Here is a 21,841-nt window from a genome sequence, read left to right on the forward strand (position 1 = left end):
TCAACAAAGCTTCAACTTCATAAAGATTTATATACTTCCTACTGCTTGCCAGATCCAGTGGGCACATTCTGGTGGTCTGAACTGTAAGCATAGAGGCTGACTGCAGAGTATCCCCTGATCTTCAGAAAGCCAAGGCTGACTTCAGTACAGACCTGACTCCTCACCATGGACTATCACCATGGATTCACTCCAATCTTCTTCAGAGTTTGCCTGATTCTGAGTCATCTTCACATAATCTGAGCCCCTCTGACATGAATAAAAAGCACAAAGTGAAGACCTGCACGTGGGCCAAAGCCTTCGGAAGGGGTGACTTCTGCCTTGAGGGTTGTAGGGTCCATTTACTAAATGTCCATGCATGCCAGTGATGCAAATCAGTGTAGATTCGTGGGAAAAGCAAGGGCTCTGAAGATCTGCAGATCTTCTCTCCTTTTCTTTAAGAATGCAACTCCATACCAGTTCCATCCAACCTTCAACAGGCCAAAAGCCCATTCCTCTTATCTGTATCTATCCTTTCCTTTAAGAAGGAGTTTGGAAAGATGATTTAGAAAGGAGGATTTAAGATCAAACTGAGTTCAAAATCCAACTCTTACTCACGAACTAGACGACCTTGGGCAGTTTACTTAAGCTATCTGAAATGATTCCTTATGTGTACATTATTTTTATGGGAATTAATTGAAATAATTAAATCGAAGTCACTAGTACATAGTAGGTGCATAATAAATGATAGTTATGACTATGTTTAGTGGGTTCCTACCCTCAAGAGTCTCAAAATCTAGTGGAGGAGTACAAAGTTTATGTTAGAACACCCACCCCACAAGTGTAATGTTTCAAGATCCTCATCAGCTAAAAAAATCAATAGACTTACCACTAATACTAATAATGAGAAGATGGTGCCTATTCCAGCTGAGGGGAAAATAGGAAAATGGTAGCTGAATTTATAAATATTTCCAATGAAACCTTCAGATCAGTCCAGAGAGATGGTGACAAAAGCAGAATTCTCAGAAGTAAGATTGAGAATAGACCTAAATCCAGGCCTATAAGTGAGAAGGACATCGATGCACCATAGCTAAGATGAAGACTTCAGGCATTATGCTTTATAACTAATTGGAAACAACGCATGAACCTTCTTCTTATGACATAAAGAATGTGCAACAGGAGAGCTGGATGATCTAATATGTTTATAGCCATATGCTACAGGATCTGAAAGACAAGGGTTGGGAAGGAGACAAAATCCACTGTCCCTATCATACAAAAGAAAATCAAAGAAGTCTGTAATTTTTTCTCTCCTTCCCCCAAACTAAGATAGAGATAGTGGCTTCCTACTGTCTCTACTCAACACAAAGAAGCAATGGACAGGAAGAGAGCTGGAAAGAGAAAGCAGCCATCTGTGTCCTGCACATGTATTGTCTAGGGCTCAAAGAGGAAGTACCCAAAGCTTCCATCATGTGGCAACAAGAAGCCATCTTCATCTCTAGTCTCATTAACAGCTTCACTCTACTTAGCAGTGACTGACCCCCACAGACTAAATGTTATGCTCATGAAAAGTCATGGGATCCAAACAGCCAGCCATGAAATAATCCAAAAAGAGCCAGAGAAATGATCCCTGAGTAGTGGGAGGAAGCAGTTCTCAGCAACTGGCCCTTCAAGCTCAGACAGCCCTGCAGAGGCTCCCACACAGTCCCTGCTCTAGATATCTGCACCAGATGGTATGGGGCTCAGGCAGGAGTCAGGGAGTCAAGATGTGTGCATGTGTGTGTGTGTGTGTGTATCACATGAAATGCAGTTGTCATCGTACAAAGTACACATACATCTCAATTCTACAGAGATGAAGTCGTGGCTCAGATTGATTAAGTAAGTAGCCCAAGATCATATAGCTCGTAAGTGAATCAGTCACTGCAAGCCAGGACTGGCTTCAAAGTGTGCAATCTTTCTACTAGATGCTTTGAGGGTCCCTCTCACCTTTACTATTCTGTGATCCTATATATTTTTTAAATATATACAGCCTTCATCATGCCAAAAAAAAAAAAAAAATCCACAGATAATTTAAAAACAAATAAACTTCTCATTTCTGCTTTATAACACAAAACCACAAGCTACAGAATTAATGGAAACAATAGGTCTGCCTTTAAAGAAACATCCATAAATAGCCATGTCATTTTATTTATTTAAGTATGAAAAAACTATATTTCATTGTCAGAAACTAAATGATATGGATATATATTTAATTACTATTGCTCTAGGCCAGTGATTTTCAACTCTGCCTACAAATTAAAATCCCCTGGGGAGCTTTTAAAAAATACCAATGCCTGAGTGCCACCCCCAAACTTTCCAATACAACTGGGGGACCCATTTGCTTCTAATGTTGGTCAGGGTTGAAAACCTTTCATGTAAGATATAAACATGATGATCAAGACCAATGCTCTATAAAAGTTACCTGAATAAGTCAGCATTAATGAGAGTAGTTTCTTTACTCAAATATCAAAAGAAGCAAGCTTCTGAAAGATGTTCACACATAACTGCTAAATCAACACAGTTCCACTAATAGCTCATAGTTAAATATGATTTGTTAGGTAAACAGAGAACTATATTGCTTGAAGCATTTCCAAGTAATTCACTCCCATGCACTTATGTCAGTATTCAATTTTGTACCGACACATACATAACAATGCAACAGTTAATATGATTGTTGCATTTAATCTATGCAAGGCACTGCTTTAAGCCCATTACATATATTAACTCCTTTGATCTTCACATTGACATTATGAGGTAGGTTATTATTTTACAGATTAGAAAACTGAGACACAGAAAGTTTAAGTTGTCCTATGTCAAACAGGTAAAAAGACACAAAGCCAGGGTTGAAACTCAGGTAGTCTGTTCCAGAATCCAAGCACTTAATCTCCAACCTGTACTGCACATAATTTTTAACATCCTGTATTTGGTTGAGCACTTTACATTTCATGTTTTTAATGCATATTATCCCAATCGATCTTTGCACCAATCCAATGAAATAGTTAGATTGATATTATCACCATTTGACTAAAAAAGAATCAAAGAGAGATTAGAAGCCCTCCTTTACAAAAAGAGCACCTTTTCCCCTAGGAAACTTCCATAATAAGAAAGCACTTTTAATGTCAACATAAAAATGAAGAATCACATGGATTCAAATTAATTGTTTGCTCCTTGACAACACACTTAATGTTCTTTAAACATATGTATACAAACAAGACCATAAGCAAAAATCATGAATATCTTGTCTTAGATACACTTTCACTTTCCCATCCTTAGCTTTCCCTCACCCTCTTCCCTACCCTCTGAGTGTCCAGTTTAGTTACACTGCATTCTGATAGGACAAATCCCCACCACCATCATCTAAACTCCCAGAATAGGTCTCCAAAAATCATCATTGCATATTCTCTTTCCTTCCTTCATCAAAATTTGAAATCTTCTTAGTACCCTGACCCCAGATGGTACTCAGGAGGAATCCTACTTAAAAAACTTGATCCTCAATCCTTACTAAGGTAAATGATGGTATAAACGGGCTTTCCTACTTTATATAAGACGGTCTGAACCACTAAAGGTGGAATTTTGGTAAATAGGAGGGTCAGTGAGAGATAAATTAGGGAGCAAGGAACCTTTTCATCATCCTCTAAATCACAATCCAAAGATCTCTACTTTCTTCATAACATAAGAGCATTTTGCTTATAAGGATATGATATGCCAAATTTCTTCACTTAAAGTGATCAAAATTATAATGTTAGATACCCTATCTTTATGGGTAGGCCTGTAGACACCAATGGATCAAATTATATGATTGGTATTTTTAACAAAACTAGTCAAAATAATAAGTCACGTCAAATAACCAGCATAGGTACTTCTGAAAGACATGTAATTGTAGTAATTGTCAGTCTTGCTAAAGATCCAGGCATAATATGAATTTTCCCAGCCTTTGACTAAACTTACTATATATAAGCCAAAAAGGAAAAAAACACTGCAAATTAAATATAGAACTTTGAGTCAGGACCTCTGTATTTCAAGCCCAGCTGTGCTACTGACCTTTTTATAAAATTAGCCAAAAATCTCTTCACCTGGGAGTAAAAAACCTTGGGAAAAAAATGCCTCCATTTTCCCATCTAAAAAACCCATATAAGAAGTTCATAGTTCTCAGGGTCATTTGAAGTAAAGCATTGCAAAGTTAGCATTTGTAAACAGAAGGTCAGAATGTACCAGAGATTAAACCACCTTTCAGGAAACTTGGAATATCATCTGTGAACTACACCAGTAATTTCCTAAACAAAATTGGTAGTCCAGACAATTAACTACAAAAAACAAAAATGATAAGTATGCTAAAAGAAAAAAAATAAAAGTTGGAGTTACATTATAATATATAGTTCTATACATACTGCTTGAAAATCTGCATGATTTCGTCCAATCTCCACTTTTATTCTCCTTGTGAACATGGGTACACATTTGAGTGACCTCATGAAAGCTTAGGGTGAAGGCTGACATTATGCTAATTGACCCACAATGGGATTCAAACTGATAACCTTGGCCTTATTAGAAGTAAGTTCTAGAGTTGGAAAGATGGCAGAGGAAGAGCCAAGAAAAAAGATCCCTTTGGTTCCAGAAAATCTCCTGAAAAAGAGGAAGGCTTATCAAGCCCTGAAAGCCACCCAGGCAAAGCAGGCACTTTTGCAAAGGAAGGAGCAGAGGAAAGGAAAAGAGACCAAGTTTAAGCGACTAGATGGTTCCTACATGATTCCTGGCAGCAACTATGTGACAGGGTGCTACTCAGACGACTAGAAGTGAAACCTCACGGCTTGGAAGTGCCATATAAACATTCCTTGGTGTTTGTTTTATGCATCGAAAGGATTAATGGGGTGAGTTTACTGGTGCAGAGGACCATTGCAAGACTTCACCTGACTAAGATTTTCAGTGGTGTCTTTATGCAAGTAACTCCTCAAACCATAAAAACGCTTCGTATAGGGGAACCTTATGTGACCTGGGGATTTCCAAATTGGAAGTCAGTTCGGGAACTCATCTTGAAACGTGGACAAGCCAGGGTCAAGAATAAAATCATCCCTTTGACAGACAACACAGTGATTGAGGAGCACCTGGGGAAGTTTGGTGTCATTTGCTTGGAAGACCTCATTCACGAAATTGCCTTCCCGGGGAAGAATTTTCAGGTGATCTCAGGGTTCTTGCTCCCTTTCCAACTCTCAGTGGCCCGTCACGCTACCAAGAATAGAGTGGGCTTCCTCAAGGAAGTGGGCTCACCTGGCTCTCGAGGTGAACGCATCAATCAGCTCATCCGGCAGCTGAACTAAACCCAGCATATCGGAAAGCACAGTGCATTGGAAGCATGTGTTTTTGTTTTATGGAATTGTTACCCAGCATCTTCAAGCAAGATTATTTTCTGCTGTATCTTCAGAAACTGGAGGAGAAGGGTCAGGGAAAAGATGGTGATGTTCAGGGCAGGCACTTTTCATTCCACTTCAGTTCCAAGAAAAAGTTCCTGTGTGTTTTCTGCAAAGACTGCCGTCCACCTCTGAAACCAGCAAAGGACTTGTGCCATGGAGGAGGGAGTCCTGTTTTATCACACCTATCCTGGGATTTAATGTTGGTGAACAAATGAATACCCACACGTGAATACAAGACAGCAATGGACCAGGCCCAGGGGCATATTGAACCTGGGGTATCCAAGGGCCTTATTTTGGAAAGAACTTGAAATACAATTAGAAAGAAGCGCACAAAAGCAATGCTCAGTTGTCTGCTGTGGGAAAAAAAAAAAAGTAAGTTCTAATTAGCAGAGCACAGTGTTCATTACCATTTAATTATTGATTTTAAACTGAATATACTTAACATATACTCAATGTGATAATTAAGTCCTTCTATACAAAATATCTTTGCTTTCCAAATATCTTCCCCTCTGTTATTTTTTAATGCCCTTCCAAAAGAGCCATTGAATTTCAATTTGACAAGACCTAACACCATCAATACTGATTTAATCTGAAAACATATATTCTTTGAACTGAAACAGATTCAAAGGGCTATTTATTAGTTCTTCTCCACCTCAGGCAAGAGCACATTTAAGTAATCCAAAAATTTCTGTTTTCAACGAACACCAGAAAACAATACCACCACCTTCAGTTTGTATAACACTTCACAGTTTACAAATCACTTTCTTTTCCTTCATCTCATTATATAGTCACAACAACCTTGTAAGTCTCAGATATAATTATCCACGTTTTACAGATGAAAATGCTGAGATTCAGAGAGGTTAAGGTGTTTTGCCTCAGCTACATGCTGGAAAGAGACGTCAACTAGACAAGAACTTAGGTCTCCTATGCTATTTCTTCCACAAGCTGCTGCCTCCATTGGTAATTTATCTCACTTTGGTGACCATTAGTAAGTTATTCCATGTACCTAACTGAAATCCCTTATTTCCCTTTATTTTTTTCTGTAATAGATATGAAAACAATGTTGAAAATTGTTTCCCCAAATTTGTAAATGTTGTTATTTAAATAGTTCTGGTAGGATCATTAACTTCTTAATAGGGAAACTTCAGGAGAAACATGCATTCCTGGTCACCATCTTGGCCAACTTGGCTGTCTGAATAAAAATCCTGACTATGAGACAAGATGGTACCGCTTCTAGACATCTCAGGAAAATTGATATTGCTTTATTGCAGACCTTTGGAGACACATGACTTCAGTCCTAAACCCTTAAACCAAACAGGACCTCACAGATGGCACAGGGCTGACTCAGTCTACAAAGTGAAATAAGAGTAAGCTTTCTGGATTCAACGCTGTAATAGAAGTTGAGTGCTAAGTGTCAAACAATTGGTCCAACACGTTACATGCCCCAACTCATTTAATCCTCACAAAAATCCTGTAAGAGAGGAAGAAGTCTTACCCCAATTTTATAAATGTGAAAACTGAACCCAGAGAAGTTAAAAAAAACTTGCCCGAAGTCACTTAGGGAGTAAGTATCTAAGTCTATTAAGTGTCTGATCTATATCTGACTGCCTCCAAAAGCCAAGCTTTTAATCTGCTCCTCTAAACTGAAATACAATGTTCTATATTTACCAAGGCAGAAAAGTTTACAATTGAAAGATAATTAAGTCTTAGCTAGACTGTATAATTTTGGATACAACATTTATTTTTCTGAACCTCTATTACCTATATTATAAAATAGGGGAATTCCTTGCATAACTGTTTCTCAGGGTTGGTGTAAGCACCAAATGAAATAAAACTATGAAGTCGTATACAAATATGTGTTATATGTTAATTCTATGCAAAAATCTGTTGATGAGGAACTAGTCAAAAAATTATTAAATTGAACTAAACTGACTATGTCTAACGCCTAGGACTGTTGCCAGGCATGCCTCATAGCCCAAAGATGCCAATTATATGCTGCCAAGCTAATTAATGCCATTTCAAGTCAGGTTTAGCAATGACCTTCATGTCAGGAAATAATTTCCAGCCTTTTAAAATATCTTTGCAGCCTCCACTTGAGCATTTCCAAAGAATTCCCTATTGTTTCCAGTACCTGGAAGTTACAGTGAGGTGTTTCCCAACAAGAGCCTGGAAATGAGGGAAGTGATATTTCTGTTTGACAGTTAAGTTATAAAATTAACTCATAAAACAGGGAAATGTTTTGTTAACCCTAAATGCAAGAGCTTAAACAATAGTTTGTAAATGGGTGACTGGGAATTACCTTCAAATACCAGCCATGGTATAGCTCCAGACAAAGTAGGCTACTGAGCAATAGAAAGTGGGTGAAGTTAGAGAGGGCAACCCATAGGAAAGAGAAGGGAGGAGAATAGTTTATGAAACATTACCTCTAATACTGTTCAAGGGCATACTGGTCCTCTATCACATTGAGATAAATTATTCTTAAGGTAAGGAAAATTCTTCAACAATCTTAACTAAAATGAGAGTCTCATGAATGAATATGGAGCATCAGGTCTCATTGTCAAGGCCTTCCCCACAACCAGATAGACCCTTAAACTGGATTAAAGAATTTGGCATGAAATTCATTTTGCTCTGGCTCTCCATGGATTAAAGCAAACTTTTGGTTATGACTTGGCTCCTCATGTAGCCTGAATAAGTAAGAAAAGTGCTGACCATGCAGACTTTGAGTACTAAGCTTCATTTCAGTTATTGCTCACTTTAAAAAAGTAAACTGTCATTCAGACGCCAACTAAAGTGCCATGGGCATTTTGTCTAGCCAGTCAGTGGCTAAGAGTCTGATTATTTCAGGACTCAGACAAGCCCAAGTCCTTGGAGTTTAAAAGTTTCAGACGCTGAAATATGCCGAAACCATCAAAATACTACCCAGGGATTGTCCTGCTCAGCTCTACTGCTTCAACCTCTCCTGGAAGATAAAACTCAACAAGGGTCTAAATATAATCAGATCTAGTGTTGACTATAATCTGATGATCCAAACAGATATGAAATCTGCTTACTAGGCAGATGTTTGCCAGATAATGACTGCCATGTCATCAATGTTTATGATGAACTACATTCCTAAGCTAGAGGTACAGAATAATCACACTTCTTTCCGGAAAAAATATGCAAGTCAAAGAATACTAATACTGCATGACATGAAAAGTCTTATTTTTTTCATTTAACTCTACCTGAGCATATTTTTTAACCTAGGTATCACTCCATTGTATAATATCTATTATATTGCTTCCTCATCCCTTCTAGTAAATTATTTAATTACAGCAAAATTATGTATGATCTGTGAAGAGAAATGTATACCGTTATGAACATAACTATTTCTATGATAATCATGACTTCCTTCATATTCGGAAATCATATGACTAGTAATGTCTTTGCTGTTCCCAGACTCTGCAGCATAAGTTAAGCTGTTGGCAGTGAGGATGGCTTTTGTCACTCCGTTCATAGCTGCCTCACCCATGGGAGCCTGGAGCATACAAACATGACAGTGGACAGGCAAACTAGGTCAGCCTAGAGACAGAGCCCTGGTGAAGAAAGAACCCTTTGTCATTTCTAACACAGGTCTATATTATATGAACTCACAGCACAGTCAGGAACTAAACAATTGGTGACAGGAGGTAAGGTTCAAGAAAACCAACAGGAAATTGCTATCAGCCACCACTTGCAAGTCACAAAGTATGAAACATATGGGAAGCAAAATAGGAAATAGGGAATCTATGTGAACAATATTGTATATTGCTAAATTGCTTTATTGAACAATTCATGGACATGTTGAAAGACACATCATGGTGAAAAGAGCTTAGGACCTGAAACAGGAAAACCAGGCACTAAAATAGGTGATTACAAGCTTCTTGACTTTAGGCAAGTTACTGTTCCCCTCTGAGCTTCGGTTTCCCCATCCTTAAATTGGACCTCCTTACTTCATACACTTCCTGAGTGAATTAGGGTGATGAAATGAGTATTATAAAACATGCTTTGTAAGCTCTAAATAGATATCACTTATTTCTTGTGGTTTTTCTGTATGGAAAGTATAGGTTAGCACATCATTCTCTCTGTGTGGAAAGTATAGGTTAGCTCTCTTCAGCACATAGTCCTGAAGTGGGGAAAATCAAGAAGAAAAAAAATGATGTCACTTATGTTTCATGTTTTTAGATGTTAAAAAATACATCTGGTGAAAGCCCCTGGTTTTTCAAAATTCTCTTCAAATCTGCTCACACTAAAAACTAACTAATCAAAATAAGCCATTTATCACAAAATTGGTTATAATAATGTGAATTGATATAGAGGTCATTGTAGAAGACCTCCAGCAAAGAACATTAAACTTGCTCACATTAGAACCAAATTTTTATCTATGTAGTATTTCTTAGCCATTTGTTTGTCTTAACTACCTAACAGAAGATTAGGGGAAAAGGGGCAGAGAGTAAAATGATGTAAGAACAGTTGCCTACAGAAGAGGGGAAATGTTTCTGGCACAGTATTTTTTTTTCTCAAATTCTTTCTAGAATACTACAAGAGTTTTAAATATCTTGCTCTGGCATTCAGCTATACAAATATCAAATGTTGACCCACACAAATCATGTACACACATTCACACCAAACAACAGAGAGTTTTAATGATATGATGCTTAGGAACAAGGTACTAATTAGATATCATTCACTATTTTTCAGTCTTAAAAAATCATTTTAATTTCCTTGCATGCATAAGGGCCCTTAATTGGAATTTCCAAGGCAAATTTAGTGCAGGGGCATCCATAATTAGCATAATACATATTAATCCATAAATTATTCATTTAAGTAACAAGTCTCTGGAATCTCTAGGCATTATAAAATATAAGGACAACATAAGCCTTATTTAGTCCTATGGGTCTTCTTTTAAATGAACCCTGAAGTAGAAGTAATAGTTCTTAAAAGTAACAGAAAATAGTTTATGATATAAAATTAATAAGTATAATGCCACATAATCAAAGGTGCTATATATTATTATTTTGTTTTTATCCACCAATATATCTACATCATTCATACAGACCAAAAATATTAAATAATTTACTGTGTCTACAGAGATCTTCATATGGCTGTGTAAGAAGTGCCCAGACATACACATTTCCATATAGTCGTCAATATATATCAGAGCATTGTGGAGCCAGACACCAAATTTGATTTTAGGAGTACCAAGAGAGCTATCCCCATCCTATCCATCCCCTCAAAGCTCCCTCCAAAACTTACTTTTCACTCCTGCAAAGGCACTTAAAATAAAAAGAAGTACTTTTCAATTAATAATTTAACATAAGGTATGTAAAATGCACATAGTCCAATTTGTCTGGTGGGAGAGACTCATAGCAGATTTTTCTGGCAAGCGGTTTTGCTATTGGAATCAAGAGAGATAGAGATAGAGAGAGATAGAGATAGATAGAGATAAAGATGGGGAGGGGGGGAGAGATAGATTGAGAATAAGGACTACCAAAAGTAAATACTTTACAATTTTTTCTCAAACTTAATTCATAATATATCAGAGTTTACACTAGTATAAAATGCCAAGGCAGAAACTGTGATATGCTTGACATTGATATGACTTTGGTTTTGTTTCTACTAGTTACTCTGGAAGAGCAAAATAATAAACTTTGTTACTTTAGGTTTTTAAGATGTTTCTAGACAGGCATATCTTGATTTGACTTATAGATCACATAAAGTGGCTGAATACCTTATCTAATGGCTAAAAATTGTTGTTCTGATCTTATTTTTAGATTCATATTTTATAGTTTTATAACTAACATTTTCATTGACCTGTATTTGAAAGTGTATTCTTTGAAAAATGAAAGTGTATTCTTTGAAAAATTATGTCTCTTGGGGTAACTTGTAGTAAAATGCTTTTTCCAACTACATATCCAACGGAATTGTTAATTTCATTACAGTCATCATTAATGCCATTGATTAATATATCCCATTGCTATAATCAAAATAACTGGGTATCTATGTTAACTATGTATTTGAGACTGAAATATTTCTCAGTAGTCAAGAATGCTAAGTTAATGGTGGAAAATTACATTTACAACTTAAAGTAGTATTTTATTTCCTCCATCCTCCCCCACTCCCATCCCAAGAATGCAGCTGAATAAGGAGACAACTGCCTAAGTGCTTAAAGAACCAGCAGGCAGCAGCCTCACACACCACAATTCTCACAGTTAGCCCCTTGCAAGCTGTGGAAGAATCTCTCCCATTCTCTTTCAGCAGGAAAGTTAGGTTTGTACTTTGCAAGCATACTTTTGGAGAAAGAACTTAATTCAGAACAAAAGGAAAGATTGGTTTTCTTTGAAATGTGTTTATAATGGCAATGAGTTAACATAAGAGGGGAAAAAAAAGGGAGGCTTTATAGCTTGCAAATGATGTCATGTCTACAAAGTGTTTATTGATCTTTATATCAGGAGGAAACAATAAATCGTTCTTCACCAGCAACCACACTAGATACTTCCTCATATCTGCCTGAAGTTTCAAATGGAATTACAGTAATATGTAGCTAAAATGTATTCTTTTCCTCAGTCTGTTCCATTACAACATAATCATCTCATCATTATCACTGCTTACAATAAATGCCTTTAGAGGCAGATTCTTTGTTAAGGAGGCAAAAGACATTTTCATTACTGTGGCAATTTTTTTAAAAAGACACAATGAGAGTAAGTATACCTACTCCAGATTTCTACTGAATTAAATTTTTAAATTCAGAATCAGACAGTCATTTCTTTTCTGACCTATATAATCAATAATAGATATAGATCGATAGATAGATAAATATATAGATTTCAAAAATGCTATTAAAGTAAACTCAGGTTTATATCTGTAAATATATGATAAAAATACAATTTGTAAGGGCCTCTGCATTCTTTCCTTTATGAAAACAAATAAATTCCTTAAGTTAGAAACCACATATTTGTAAGACAACATTCAAAAATCAAATTATCTCCCATACGCAAATTAAACCAATCACACAAGGAAAAAACGAAATTGGAAGACAAGCTCAGAGTAACCCTGCACTGAGAATTTGGTCAACAGGCATTAAAAGAGATATATTTTTCTTTTGTTGAGATCTACAGAAACTTACTAAATTGAGATGACAGGCTTCTCACTAGTGCAGCAACAGGTACTCCCTAAATTTGCTGTTGGGGTAATATGAATTTTTCTTCCAAAAGTTCTTGCTTTCCCTTGGGAAAACTTAATACAAAAAAGAGGCTGGAAGAAAGATAAAATCTTTCTTAAATTTTATCCCTGAAATGTTTGCAACAGAATCACAAGAAAAAATGGTAAGGGGGGAGAAGGGGGCAGTGGGGAGCGCAGATTATAAGTATTTTCTATAATTGAGACATCTCAAATTCCTGGCACAGAAAAGGCCAAGAACAAATATCTGTTTAATAAACTAATGTTAATTTTTAAAAATATATATATTTAGATCATGTAGAAAAAATTTATTCTTACTTCCTAATATATAATGTAAGTTGACTAGCGTAGCATATTACAAGAGTATTTAAGGAAAATCCAGTAAAATACTGGATAAAAATCCAATAAAATACTTTTTATTTTTTAACCCTGCAGATGACTAGAGCCATTTTGTGCTCCATAGATCTTACGTTTTGGCTCAGGACACAATAAAGTCAAGCATGTATAGAGGGTGTATAGTAAATATATGACGAGGTAATAAAGGATAATAGGATATAATAATTATTTACATTTGTATAATATGTTTTGTCTATTTTGTTGTTCCTGTTACTGATTTTATTTTTCTAAAATGCATTTGTATTTATCATCCTACTTCTTTCTTATTTGTGTAGTATAGTTAGTATAGTTGTGTAGTATAGTTAGAATAAATATCTTTATATTCACTCTAAATTTAATCATTTAACAAATACATACTGATCAGCTACCACATGCCAGGCACTAGTAGACTTGGGATTTGGAAGTATATAAAAATAGACAAAAATCCTTGCTTGCTGAAATTGAGTAAAATTCCCCCAGAAAAGAAAAGGGAGAGGGCCAAGAAGCGCCATTTGATTGTGTATGTCTTGTTTGGCCTTATTTTGCCTTCCACACCACCTTTCAACTGTGTAAAATATATTCAGTATAACAACAAAGTAGAGTCCTATTCACTTGGCTCCTAACACCTCAAGATTCCTTCCTTTAGTGACCTTTTCATCAATGTCAAAAAGAGGTCCAATGCTAAACAAAGTCATATCAGACACAGAGATGGTAAGAATATGGGTTATATACATAAAATATGTATCTCAAATTACCTTTAAAACTAAAAGAGAACAAGCTAGTACAAGCATAAATCAATTTACAAAGTCTTATCTTTAGAAGAATAAGAGTAAATCTGAAGTTTTCAAAAAGTGATTTACAATGGAATATACCCAAAAATGTACACTTCATGGTTTAAATACAAAATTTCTGAAGCATGAATTCCTAACATTTCAGACCTCATTTGACATCCCATGGTCAGTGTAGCTGCCACAGCTAAGGTATACCTAGAGAACTGCAATTTAAATTTGACAAAATTACTGACCAATGAGTTATAGTGATAAAATCAAGATAAGATCGTGATAAATTAGGTGTAAATAAAACCAAAATCTGTCTTTGCACTATACTCCTACTATGCCATATTGTATTCCCCTTGGGTACAGAGAAATAAGTATCCTTACTTTTGGCAAAGGAGCTACAGAATGGCTCTAAATCAACTCTATCCTTTCCCAAAGCCTATTTATCTCATCCATCTACAGTTTTTTTGACTACTCTGTTACCTTCAAACATGAATTTCCATTTCTTTAATAAACATTGATTTGGCCTCACAGGCCCTGCCAACTACCTCTCTTTACTTGTATTGCCAAATGTCTTGGAAGACAAATTTATGCCCATGATATCCTTTGTTTACTCATCATATATTCTCTCTTTAAATCTCATTAAACAGGTTTCCTTCTCAGTTGCACGACTGACATCACTTCTGAAGGCCACCAGAAACCTCATTCATACTGGGTTTGAAAGTACAAGTCTTAAATTCACATCACTTTTCAAATACCAACCATTACAACACTTGCTTCCAGCTGCTCTCCAGTCACCTCCCACCATACAAACAAACAAAAAAGCATCCTAGCACTTACATTCTTCTGATTCCCTTTTCTATACTGCTTTTCAATTCTCTACTGTTCTTATTTTTCCTCTCGTTCAATAAGACAGCTTGTCAATTTTCAAGATATTTGCTATTACCTCCATGAACTGTCACCCAAACTCCAATGCTAAATCTTTAATGGTCTATTTATTGAGTCTTCTACCTACAATGTGACAGGCACTGTGCTGAGGCTGGTGATCCAATAACACCAAGCTCACAAAGAACTCACAGTCCAGAGCCAACCATTTGCACCTAAATTGAAAAAATCCAAATCCAAGGTTATCATTATATTCCTTCCAAATATCACCTTCCCATTGCTGACTTTTGCACTTTTATTAATGTCATCACAATTCTCAAACACACTATTGTAGGCAGGGTTCCCTGGGAAGCAGAGTCTGAGAAAATTAGAATGCAGAAAGCTTATTAAGGGGTACTCTGGGGATCAATACCCATGAAAGAGGAAGAAGTTAGACTGTGATGCTGTCTCAGTGGAGACCACCGCTGACCCTACGTGGAGTTCTACCTTCAAAGTTGGCTGAATTAGGTCAAAAGGGGCAAGTCTTCATATCCATATGCTGATTAGTCACTGGAATGGGGAATGACATTGGGCAAAGCATCTCTTTTCAGTCCAGGCAATACATATAGGAGACTGACAGCTGAGGGTCACTGTCAGCAGCACTCCTAGCATCTAGGGAAGTAAGTCCATCATTACTAAAGTAGGGGCATCTAGGCAGTGCATCACAATGTCCACCACACCCAGAGGGGGTGAAATATACAAATATGGTGGAAGAAATAGAGTTTGGAGCTAAACAGACCAAGATTCTACTCTTATTCTCCATCAGTAAGTAATTAACTGTGATCACAGGCAAGTCATTCAACTTCTCTCAATCTCTCATAAGATTATTTTGAAAATTCAATGATACATATTATGAAAACACTTAATGCTGGATCCCCAGTAGTTGCCTAACACATGTGAATTCTTCTTCTACCCTGTAAGGTTTTTTTTTTAACTATGCTCTTTCTTTTCTAGGTACTAAGACTTCTTTCAAAATGACATTTATTCAGTCAATAAAGAGGTACTGAGAACCTGCCTTTAGCCAGGACTATTCTAGGCACTACAAAGACCACTATGAACAACTCAGACAAGGTTCCTGCCCTTGCACAGCTTAAATTACAGTGAGGGAAGACAATACATAAGTGAGTAAGTAAATAAAAAGATAACTTCTGATAGTGAGTGCTGGTCGAAATAAACAATGATGTTAAAGAGAATGGTTGGTGGGGGAGAGCTACTGTCTGATGAGGTGACACTAAGCTGAAATCTGAAAGCCAAGAAAAGGCCAATCATGTGGAGAACTGGACTGAGGGGGTATTTCTGACACAGGGGATATAGAATACAAGTCCTGAGGCAAGATAATACTTTCCTGGAATGTTCAAGGAGTGTACTATAGAACCGTAAGTGTAGATTACAGTTCATGAGGTGAGGTCAGAGAGGTAGTCTCTTGGTACTTGTAGACCATAGTAAGGCATCACTCCTGCATTACCATTGTGAGTATGAAAATAGAATAAAATGTGTAGAGCATTTAGTACAGTGCCCAGCACATGGTGAATCAGCAGTTATTATTACTAGTATCATCATCTTCATTACAGTTTCAACTGATCTTTTACATACAGACCCTTCCTTTGTCCATATGTCCTCCATATGTCCATATGCCAAATAAGGAAAGGTTGGGATAGGATAAAAAAGAGGGGCAGAAATAGCTGTCATGCACATTATTTGGTAATTTTTAAAGAGCAGTTTTACATTTTTTTTTTAATTTTATTTATTTATTTATTTATTTATGGCTTTGTTGGGTCTTCGTTTCTGTGCGAGGGCTTTCTCTAGTTGTGGCAAGCGGGGGCCACTCTTCATCGTGGTGCGCGGGCCTCTCACTATCGCTGCCTCTCTTGTTGCAGAGCACAGGCTCCAGACGCGCAGGCTCAGTAATTGCGGCTCACAGGCCTAGCCGCTCCGCGGCATGTGGGATCTTCCCAGACCAGGGCTCGAACCCGCGTCCCCTGCATTGGCAGGCAGATTCTCAACAACTGCGCCACCAGGGAAGCCCAGTTTTACATTTTTTAAATCCAAATGGATCATATCAAATTTATGTCTGAATGCCCCACTTCTTGTGTGTGTTTAATGCATATTGAGTGCATTCTAAATGAATCAATAAGTACTCATTTGCTAAATAAATTCTGTCTGAATGAATGAATGTGAGGGGTAAGGGAATGAGTGAATAAACAAGTGACCAGTAAGAATACATTTATTTTTAAGATTTCTGGGAGGGAATTTCTGGGAGATTTCATAACTCTGAAATGTGCACCCAAGATAGTTAAAAAATATTTCCCATAAAAAGCAGGAGAATGCTGAGCAACAACCATAAAGAAGGAAATTTCTACAGGTTTTAGAAAAGATGTGGCTGGAGGTAACTCAAGTTACCAGGAGATGTGATTTACAATATGCAGGTCAGTAAGATGCTGATAAGAAGCAGTTAATGAAAGCCACCAAAATTAATTGATCATTTACTGTATTCCAATTACTGTGTATGCATTATACTTTTAATCTTCATAATCCTATAAATTATTACCTTCATTTTATAAATAAGAATATGAGCCTTATAGAGGATTATCCAAGAATTCACAATATAATGACCAGGGTTAGTGTCTGACTCTAAAACTTGTTCTTTTCCCAGAATGTAGAGAGTGAAGGAATCTGAACCAATGCCTTAGTCCTCAAGCAATCAGCATAGCAGCATGACGAAGCAATTAATAACAGACACATTGTCTTCAGTTCACTTTTCACATTTTACTACATATTTACCCTTGAGTGAGAAATTAGTATTATTACATATGATTTCAGAGATGGGAAACAGAGCCAGAAAAGTTATTTCCCCAAAGTAAAAATTAAAACAAAAAACAGAAGGCAGCATTAATTACGTTGTAGCCTCTGTCCACCAGTGCCCTTCTCCCCACCCATCCTGCACACACACATACACTAACAGGCATTTTTCAAGAAAAAACAAGACAAGCACATTAACCAAATTATACACAGAACTCTAAAAGTTAAAAAAAACAAAACAAAACCTTTTTTTTCAAATCATGCTTAATTTGCCTCCCATTGCCTGAGACTCCCTGGTGGAAGAGGAGAAACTGAGCATGCATATTAACTCTTTCAGACTGCAAGGACCATTTAGTTCCTTAGTGCTCTTATGTAGAGGAAATTTCATATTGTAAAGCATTTGATTATCTAAAACACTCCACTTACATGGTAACTAGCCTTATCATGATGATCATTTTGAAATGTATAGAAATATCGAATCACTATGAAACAAACAAGTACTAGGGATGTAATGTACAATGTGATAAATATAATTAGCACTGCTGTGTGTTACATATGAAAGTTGTTAAGAGAGTAAATCCTAAGAGTTCTCATCGCAAGGAAAAATTATTTTTTTCTATTTCTTTAATTTTGTGTCCATATGAGATGATGGATATTCACTAAACTTATTGTGGTAATAATTTCATGATGTATATAAGTTAAATCATTATGCTGTACACCTTAAACTTATACAGTGCTGTATGTCCATTATATCTCAAAAAAACTGGAGGAAAAAATAATGAAAAAAATCAATCAATCAATCACTCCAGTTACCAGGATGTCCACACATCTATAGCACAGTGATAACTGACTCATAATGATGACACTGAGGCACTGAAACACACAGGAGAGTCTTTGGGACTATCAAAGACTGATTAACAAAATGAAAATTGTTTAACTCTTAAGGGTACTTTATTGAACTTCACCTACTCACAAATTGATACTGCATATGTTTTATTTAGACTGTTTATTTAGACTGATTCACTAGAAGTAATTTTTACCTTTTCAGATAAAAAAAACAATCTGCTATGTTCTCCAATACATTAGGAAATGTTTTGGTAGCCACCCATTACTCTAAATCCCATAGGCTCTCATACTCAAGAAGCAATGTACCAAGTCTGAGCCATGGAAACTTTATTGTGTAACAACTAGGGCCCATAAATAATGCATTGAATGATGTAACTGAATGTTCTTATTTTTCAAGTATTAGTTCTAACTTTTAAAACATAATGTATATAGTAATCAAGAAGCTAGATCTGAGTTTCTCAAAGACCAACTAGTTACCAGTCATCAGTCTGGTAGATGGGGACCTGCGGTACCAATCATCTATTCTATGAGAAAGAATAGTGAAAGAACAGGACGCAGATATATATTAAATAAGCTTAACATCAGATATTTGTCCAATACAGGAAGGCTAGAAATGCCTTTGAGTATTACAATCTGCCCCCATTTGACATTCACTCTCATTATTTCCCAAGACATAACCCTAACCCTCCTCCATTAAATTGTCCCCTAACAGCTCAAACTCGATCTGACATATAGGCCTTTTAATATACAATAAATACTTTCACCATTTTATACCTCTCCAAGTCATACTCATCCTCTCAGTTTAGGCTACAAATTCATCATCTCCAACCTCAGCTGGGCCCTCAAAAAACAGCCAGTAATATGTTCCAAGTCATACTAATCCTCTCAGTTTAGACTACAAATTCATTATTGTCACCCTCAGCTGGACCCTCAAAAAATACCCAATAATACATTAACCTGTTCCTGTTCAGTTTTCTCCCCCATTCCTTAAATCAATAATTTCTAACTTTACCACTTTTCTCAAGGACTCTAACCCTCCAGTAACATCATTATGTCTATAATGATATCTGAAGGATAGATATGTGGATGTGCTGGTTTGTAGAGATTTTTAATACAATGTTTGGTAACACAAGGTTTCTTATACACTGAAATAATAATGAACAGAAAAGCATGGTAGAGATACTGTCTCTGCATAGTATAAAAACACTTATAAGTGGCAGCACATATGCTCCCCCAAATAGATACTATGTCTATGGGCATGTTCTGACAACCATAATAACCAAAGTTAAAGATAACTGGCAAAAAATCTAACGATTATTGTGAAGCTCCAATAAAATACCCAATAAGGGAGTTTTTTTAAATCTTAAAGCATTCTAAAACAAATGCTTTAACTGTCTTTACACTTATTTGTGTCTGAAAAATATCTACAAACAAAACAGTTACAATAATCAACTAAAATATGACAGCACAAAATCACTGTAGCCTGCAGAGCATTACCAGATACACCATAATCTACACAAGAATTTATGCAATCATTTATTCATTATCTTAACAAACATTTATTGAGTGCCTTTATAAATCAGACTTTCTGCTAGGCATGGGCATACATAGATCTCCGTCTTAAGGAGGCAGAATAAACCAAAATCACCTGTCAACACAATAAGTCCCATTATTCAGGTCTGAGCAATAACTTAGTATTCTATAGGGAAGATATGCAGCAACAGAAAACAGGACAGATGTGTCTGGATATGTGTGTGTCTGTGTTTGTGTGTGCACAAAACTAATCAGAAAAGCCATGCTCTCCCAATATTAAGTTGAAGGGTCCATGCATGAAGAAGCAGAGGTATAAAGCAGCAAGGAATGGAAGCATTTTTTTAGAACATTTTAAGTTTCTCCACTGGGCACAGCAGACTCACACGTCACAAATATAGTACGGTGAATGGAAAAGGAGTCAAGTGGATTCAAGGACTTGCAACTAAGGTAACCTCAGGACTTCCACACAGACAGCCTCCTCTCATAATAGGTTGGTTCTAGAGTTCTCTGCAAATGCAAATTTCTTCTAATGTTGGATCACCATTTATTTGGAGACTTCAACTAGACCCCTACCCACCTTAGCCACTGAATGAGAGAAAGACTAATTGGCTAAGGATGTAGAGTTTAGCAACCATTGTTATATTTGTCATATTTTGGTAGGGTTTGAGAGGTGGTTCTATAATCTGATATCTGAACCTCCTATTGCTTCCTTTCTAGGCAAAAAAATTCTCCATCTAGATGTTTCTTTCTCTCTTCACCTTTTTAAAAAAATTCATTGGCACGTGAACAAGTCATTGCTTCAAAATGAACCACTTGATGGCACATTTGTGAAATGTCATGTCAATCTTGCTCTAAAAAACACAGATATGGATAATAATGTCAGATTGACCATCACAACAGCCCTTCTTCTCCCTTCTCTATCAGACCCAACATTTTTGAATAGCTGTTTCTTTATTTTGAGTAAAGAGGCCACAGGAAACATATAGCAATGACTTGTGACCTACTAAACATAAACTTAGGGGAGAATCCTCAGGAAAAATGGGAAGAGTCCACAAATAATTAAAACTACAAATGGTTAAACCTCAAATATTTTCCAACACAGAGCTAACAAAATTATTTTGAACATGAAGGATAGAGCAATAAAGTGTGTCTCCAAGACACCTCCTCTATTCTGTTCCTATTAAGACAATAATTGCCTGGGATACAATCATTCCAAAGGAGCCACTTCCAGGATCATTCTATCTAAAAAATGAGTCTACAGCGCTCACTGAGCCTAGATCAATGATCCTGGAGGTATGGAATTCAGTAACCTTTAAGCACAACTTTGGTGGGCCTAGCAACCATTTGGATTTTTATTTAAAATACAGAGTCCAGGCCTCTTCCTAGAGTTATTAAACTAGACCCTCTGAACACAACCATACAAAAATCTATGGAATGCAGCAAAAGCAATTCTTACAGGGAAGTTCATAGCAATACAGTCCTTCCTCAAAAAACAAGAAAAATCTCAAATAAACAACATAACTTACCACCTAAAAGAATTCAAAAAAAAAGAACAAACAAAGCCTAAAGTCAGCAGAAGAAAGGAAATAATAAAGATCAGAGAGGAAATAAATAAAATGGAGATTTAAAAAACAATAGAAAAAATCAATAAAACCAAAACCTGGTTCTTTGAAAGTATAAACAAAAATGACAAACCTCTGGCCAGGCTGACCAAGAAGAAAAGAGAGAGGACCCAAATAAACAAAATAAGAAATGAAAAAGGAGAAATAACAACCAATACCACAGAAATACAAAAAACCATAAGAGAATACTATGAACAATTATATGCCAACAAATTTGAACACCTAGAAGAAATGGAAAAGTTTCTAGAAACATACAGCCCAACAAAATTGAATCAAGAAGAAATAGATAATTTGAACAGACCAATCACTAGAAGTGAAGTAGAATCTGTAATAATAATAATTTAAAAAACTCCCT

General features: G+C 36.3%; 1 protein-coding gene and 1 pseudogene across 2 annotated transcripts in view; one reads left to right on the forward strand and one right to left on the reverse strand.

Moving 5' to 3' along the window:
• The window catches only part of GUCY1A2 (guanylate cyclase 1 soluble subunit alpha 2), a 401,095-nt gene that overhangs the window by 369,390 nt on the left and 9,864 nt on the right, over positions 1-21,841 (reverse strand). The gene's annotated exons all lie outside the window — the stretch shown is intronic.
• On the forward strand, positions 4,576-5,623 carry LOC133099129 (large ribosomal subunit protein uL30-like; annotated as a pseudogene).

Source organism: Eubalaena glacialis, chromosome 10 (genome assembly GCF_028564815.1).
Source record: "Eubalaena glacialis isolate mEubGla1 chromosome 10, mEubGla1.1.hap2.+ XY, whole genome shotgun sequence".
NCBI lineage: Eukaryota > Metazoa > Chordata > Mammalia > Artiodactyla > Balaenidae > Eubalaena > Eubalaena glacialis.